The following is a 6,000-nucleotide window of genomic DNA, read 5'->3' as shown; positions in this document are numbered from 1 at the left end:
GAACTGGAATGACAGAGAATATGGCAGCATTTAAGAAAGTTGGCTATTTCCGCCCAGTTAGTTCACATATAATCTAGGCACCTAGTGGCCATGGAGTATTTTTCTATTTAATGTTCTCAATATACTTGAGGTCTTTCAAAATGAGCTCTTCCTTCAGCTGAGCAGCCTAAGAAATAGGTTCCATCCAAGATCCTGTGAGTTGGGGTTGGAGAGGGTATGGCAGCTCCTCTCAGAGTCCTGCTCCAAGCGGTGGCTGCAGCTGTGGGTCTGGCTGCAGTTGTGGCAGCTACCAGTCAGGCTTTAGACTTGCAGACCAGGCATTTCATGAGGCAGGCTTGTGACCCTTAACCAGAGTGAGAGGCTGGTTGAAAGGGAACTTGGTTTGGTGGAGTTCCCTCTCTGAATGAGAGGCAGTGGGGGGAAAGTAGCTAGGTGGGTAGGGGAGAGCATGGTTGGAGTGGAGGGTGGACTGGCCACCATCGGGAGTGGAGACCTAGGTGTTAGGTTCCTGTTCCTTGTTCCAGCCCTCTCACACCACCAGAGGTACTAGTAGCAGATCTACTGAGCCCTCTGGTCTGGTGCTGCTACTACTGAATGTCAGATCAGTCCATATTAAAACATGCTGTTCCATGATTTGATTGCCCATGAGTGGGCTGATTTGGCTTGCATTACCAAGAGTTTTTTTGAAGCTAATAGCCGCTTGACGGTGGATCTGCAGAAAAGTCTCCCTCGGTAGGTTGTGAACGCTCCTTCATTGGAGGTTTTCCAAGAGAGGTTGGATGGACATCTGTAAAGGATGATTTACTTGAGATTCCTGCATTGCAGTATGTGGGGCTAGGTGACTTTCAGGGTTCCTTCCAGCTCTCCAGTTCCATGATTCTATGATTTGGGTGAGGGAGCTGGGTGGGCCTGACCTTACCTAGCTCTGCCCACCTGAATTTTTGATACTGCCCGAGACTAGACTAGGGGGTCAATGAAGAAGATATAGACAAATTCCTTGATAAATGTGGACTACAAAAAATCTCTCATCAAAGTAAGATGGATCTGAATCAGAGAATAACAGAACAAGAGATAGAGGCTGCCATTCAGAATATGCAATTGGGCAAATCTCCAGGACCAGATGGACTGACTTCTAGATACTACAAATCGTTGAAGGAATGGTTGATTCAACCATTAAAAGAAGTCTGTAATGAGATTCTAGAGGGGAAAAAGGCACCTGAATCGTGGAAAGAAGCATATATTTCACTCATACCAAAGACAGAGACTGAAAAGACTCAACTGAAGAACTACCGCCCAATATCACTACTTAATGTGGATTACAAAATTTTTGCAGACATTCTGGCAAAAAGATTTTAAAAAGTGTTGATGGAAAAGATTCATAAGAACCAAGCAGGCTTTCTCCCAAAAAGACACCTAGCAGACAATGTAAGGAATATAATAGACATTTTGGAAAAGCTAGAGGTGAACATAAATACTAAAGCAGTACTGATTTTTGTGGACGCGGAGAAAGCCTTTGACAATATTTCTTGGAGCTTTATGATAAAGAATCTTCATGGGATGGGGGTAGGCCAAGGTTTTGAGAATGGTATGGCTGCAATATATTCTGAACAAAAAGCTAAATTGATTGTAAATAATGTAATAACTGAGGAACTTAAGATAGAAAAAGGAACACGACAGGGTTGCCCAATTTCCCCATTGCTTTTTATTTCAGTTCTGGAGGTGTTGCTGAATATGATTAGGAATGACCAGCAGGTTAAAGGAGTGCAGGTCGGAGCTAAACATTACAAGCTAAGAGCATTTGCAGATGACCTAGTATTGACTTTGCAAGAGCCAAACACTAGTACGAAAAAGGTGTTAGAAATAATCCAACAGTTTGGCCAGGTAGCCGGATTTAAGCTGAATAAACAAAAAACTAAAGTTTTAGGAAAAAATTTAACAGATATGGAAAAGGAGAAATTCCAAGAGGAGACAGGGTTGACGGTGGTCAAAAAGGTGAAATATCTAGGGGTTTATTTGACATCTAAAAATGTGAATTTGTATAAGGATAATTATGAAAAATGTTGGTCAGAAATCAAAAAAGATCTAGAAATATGGTCAAATCTGAAACTGTCAACGTTAGGCCGAATTGCAGTGATTAAAATGAATGTATTGCCTAGAATGTTGTTCTTGTTTCAGACCTTGCAGATTCTTGACAAGATGGAATGTTTCAAGAGGTGGCAGAAAGATATCTCGAAATTTGTCTGGCAGGGCAAAAAGCCCAGAATTAAATTTAAAATACTGACAGATGCTAAAGAAAGAGGGGGTTTTGCCCTGCCGGACTTAAAATTGTACTATGAGGCAGCAGCGTTTTGCTGGCTGAAAGAGTGGATGCTCCTCGAGAACACAGACATTTTGGATCTGGAAGGTTTCAATAACGCATTTGGTTGGCACGCATATCTATGGTATGATAAAATTAAGCTGCATAGTGCCTTTAAAAATCATATTGTCAGAAAAGCATTGTTTAATGTTTGGATAAGATACAAAGATCTGTTGGAAAACAAAACCCCCAGATGGGTGTCACCAGTGGAGGCTAAGGCAGTGAAGAAACTCAATATGGAGGTCGGATGGCCGAAGTATTGGGAAATCTTGGAACAGGAGGGAGATAAATGGAAATTACAAAGTCATGAGAAAATGAAACATAAAGTACAAAATTGGTTTCAATATCATCAAATAATGGAGTTTTTCAAACAGGATAGGAAAATTGGCTTCCAGGTGGAAAAATCAAAACTAGAGACTGAACTGTTAGAACCCAATACTAAGAATTTATCAAGAATGTATAACTTGCTGCTGAAATGGAATACACAGGATGAAACAGTTAAATCGGCTATGATTAAGTGGGCACAGGATATTGGTCATAACATTATGTCTGCTGACTGGGAATGATTATGGAACACCGGTATTAAATTTACGGCATGTAATGCCTTAAAGGAAAACATTATGAAAATGGTTTATAGGTGGTACATGACCCCAGTCAAGCTGGCAAAAATTTATCATTTGCCCAATAACAAGTGTTGGAAATGTAAAGAGACTGAAGGTACCTTCTATCACCTTTGGTGGACATGCCCGAAGATTAAGGCTTTCTGGGAAATGATTTATAATGAAATGAAAAAGGTACTTAAATGTACTTTCCCTAAAAAACCAGAGGCCTTTCTCTTGGGCATTGTCGGCCAATTGGTGTCAAAGAGGGATAGAACTTTCTTTATGTATGCTACAACAGCAGCAAGAATACTCATCGCAAAGTATTGGAAGACACAAGATCTACCCACTCTGGAAGAATGGCAGATGAAAGTGATGGACTATATGACACTGGCCGAGATGACAGGCAGAATCCGTGATCAAGGAAAAGAGACGGCGGAAGAAGAATGGAGAAAATTTAAGAGATACCTGAAGGACTATTATAAACTTGATGAATGTTAGAATGTTGAGGTTTGCAGGGAAAAAAAGGGATACAGTGACATAAGAACAGACTATAGAAAAGATTAAGATGACAGAGGTTGGAAAGGAATATTTAGAAGTTGCTAAAAAATTATGGACATTGGAATGCAGAAAGGGGGGTATGGGGGAGTCCCGGAAAAGAGGTTTATGAAAAAATGTTATGAAATTATACGTGTTTGTATGTCTTTTTAGGTGTTTGTTTGTCTTTAAAAAATTTTGTAAAACCAATAAAAATTTTATAGACTAGGGGGTCAAGGCAGGGGAGTTGCTATTGTCTACAGGGACACCATCTCCTTGACCAGGGAGCCTCTTGACCTTGGAAAGGGTTTGTGGAGAAACTTTGGAAATAAAAGTCATTGAACTTCTTACATGCAGTAGAATTCTATCTTGCTTTAACTTTGGAATGCTTTGTTTGTCTTTGATAATTAGGAAAGAGTGAGATGATTATTTTGATGAAAATAATTATGATGGTATACCTAGGAAAGTATATGAATGGAGATTTAAAATGAATGTGATACAGAAGGGTCCATCAGTTCTATATGAATCAATTTTCACCTACAGTATTTTATAACCTTATTTATCTCCTTTTTTAATTCTTGCTTTGTTGTTGTTTAGTCATTTAGTCGTTTAGGACTCTTCGTGACCCCATGGACCAGAGCATACCAGGCACTCCTGTCTTCCACTGCCTCCTGCAGTTTGGTCAGACTCATGTTTGTAGCTTCAAGAACACTGTCCAACCATCTCGTCCTCTGCCGTCCCCTTCTCCTTGTGCCCTCCATCTTTCCCAACATCAGGGTCTTTTCCAGGGAGTCTTCTCTTCTCAGGAGGTGGCCAAAGTACTGGAGCCTCAGCTTCAGGATCTGTCCTTCCAGTGAGCACTCAGGGCTGATTCCCTTCAGAATGGATAGGTTTGATCTTCTTGCAGTCCATGGGACTCTCAAGAGTCTCCTCCAGCACCATAATTCAAAAGCATCAATTCTTCGGCGATCAGCCTTCTTTATGGTCCAGCTTAATTCTTGCTTAATTTCTGTTAATTAAAGGAAATGGGCCTACAAATCTGTCATTGAACAAATCGTTATTTAAAATGGAACAATATCCATCCAGATAACTAGAGAAGAAACATGAATACCTGTGGTGCTTGGACTTTTTCATCTTCCAACCTGTTCTGACCCATCATCACCACCCTCTTGGGTCTAGAGGAGTACACAGCATTTAAGGCATGGGCCAGAGCTCGGACCGTGTTGTAAATGCTGTAGGTGTCCTGAAACAGGCTCCTTTCAAGGACTTCTTGAGGGAAACCTGAAAGGTTCTCCTTCACTCTGCATCGCCTCTGGCCTTTCACAGACAACACATGCTTTGAATATAAGCAATTAAAGCCTTCAGGCCAACATGGATGGAAATTACTATATGGGAAAGAAACTGGCAGATTACCGTCATGCTTTGATCTTTTTTTGGTCTGGAAAAATAAAGATAAATATCCATGAATGTGCTTGTTCTCAAGTATTTCCGGAGACATGCCGCAGCTGACATATGAGAAAGCTATTGTTATCCAAACTTTCCCAGAAATGGGTTTCAGGGTTTCACCCACTATTTCTAGGGTACGTGCGGCTTCTAGGGTGGACTGAAAGTCCCCATAGTAAAGAAACACATTGATTCGCCTGTCCATGGAAAGTGAAATCTTCTGCCGGAGCTTTTTGTATGCATTGGCTATAAAAAAGAAGCCTCGTAAAATGGTTTGTGAGAATATAACACAGACACCACCCTTAGCAAGCACAGGTGCGAAGGTGTTCAGAAACCTTTTTCCATTGTAAGTGTCAGCAGCTATGAGCCCGATCCAAGTCCACCTGAAATGCAGGAGTAGTCTGATAATCCCTAGGCTTGGGGGTGCTTCATCTGGGGTCATTCGGTAGAGCAAAGGAGATTGTGTTTTGTCAAGCGCATGATGAACAGAAGCATAACTGACCTAGGAAGAAAAGGAAGATATAGACGGTTTTATTGGTCAACTGGAAATTGTGGTCAGGGAGAGCAATATTCTCCAGTGCTACTCTGGAAAGGAGATTTAGGACACTTATAGGAAATAATACACTCTGGTCAGTGACCGAAATAAATCAATTCATTCCTTATAGGCAACAATATAACATGTCTTCAACATCATTTCAACCCAGAATGGCCCCCCCACCGATGTTTGAGGCTATGTAGAGTTAAGATGTGTTGCATTTTCTACTTTTAACATTTGGTTCGGGGAAAGGGGTCAATTTTTAGCTCAATTGAGTGTTAGTTTCACATGAGTTTTGTTCCTTAGATTTGTTTTTCTGCCCAGTATTTATTATTCCTCCATCTTAAAGTCATCTGGCAGGTTACCAAAATAGGCTTGTGTGAAGCCATCCCAGAGATGTCTTCTGGAGGCTGCATTTCTGTCCCTCCAAAGTATGATTCATGCCCTGTGTAAATTGCTATTTTCCTAGAAAAAGAGGTGCCAGAACTCACCATGAACCCTTGTCCTCTTCTAAAGTGCCGGCGGAAAAA

The 6,000-nt window shown here is 41.0% G+C and overlaps 1 protein-coding gene across 1 annotated transcript in view; it reads right to left on the bottom strand.

The window, feature by feature from the left end:
* Nucleotides 1-5,202: 5,202 nt before the first annotated feature.
* LOC308580992 (vomeronasal type-2 receptor 26-like) overlaps nucleotides 5,203-6,000 on the bottom strand; it is a 66,023-nt gene continuing 65,225 nt past the window's right edge. The window contains exon 6 of the transcript XR_014004861.1: nucleotides 5,203-5,437. The gene's annotated coding sequence lies outside the window, so the exon portion shown is untranslated. The remainder of the gene's footprint in view (nucleotides 5,438-6,000) is intronic.

This window comes from Podarcis bocagei, assembly GCF_964188305.1.
Source record: "Podarcis bocagei genome assembly, chromosome: 2".
NCBI classification, from domain to species: domain Eukaryota; kingdom Metazoa; phylum Chordata; class Lepidosauria; order Squamata; family Lacertidae; genus Podarcis; species Podarcis bocagei.
This window is presented reverse-complemented; position numbering and strand designations above follow the sequence as displayed.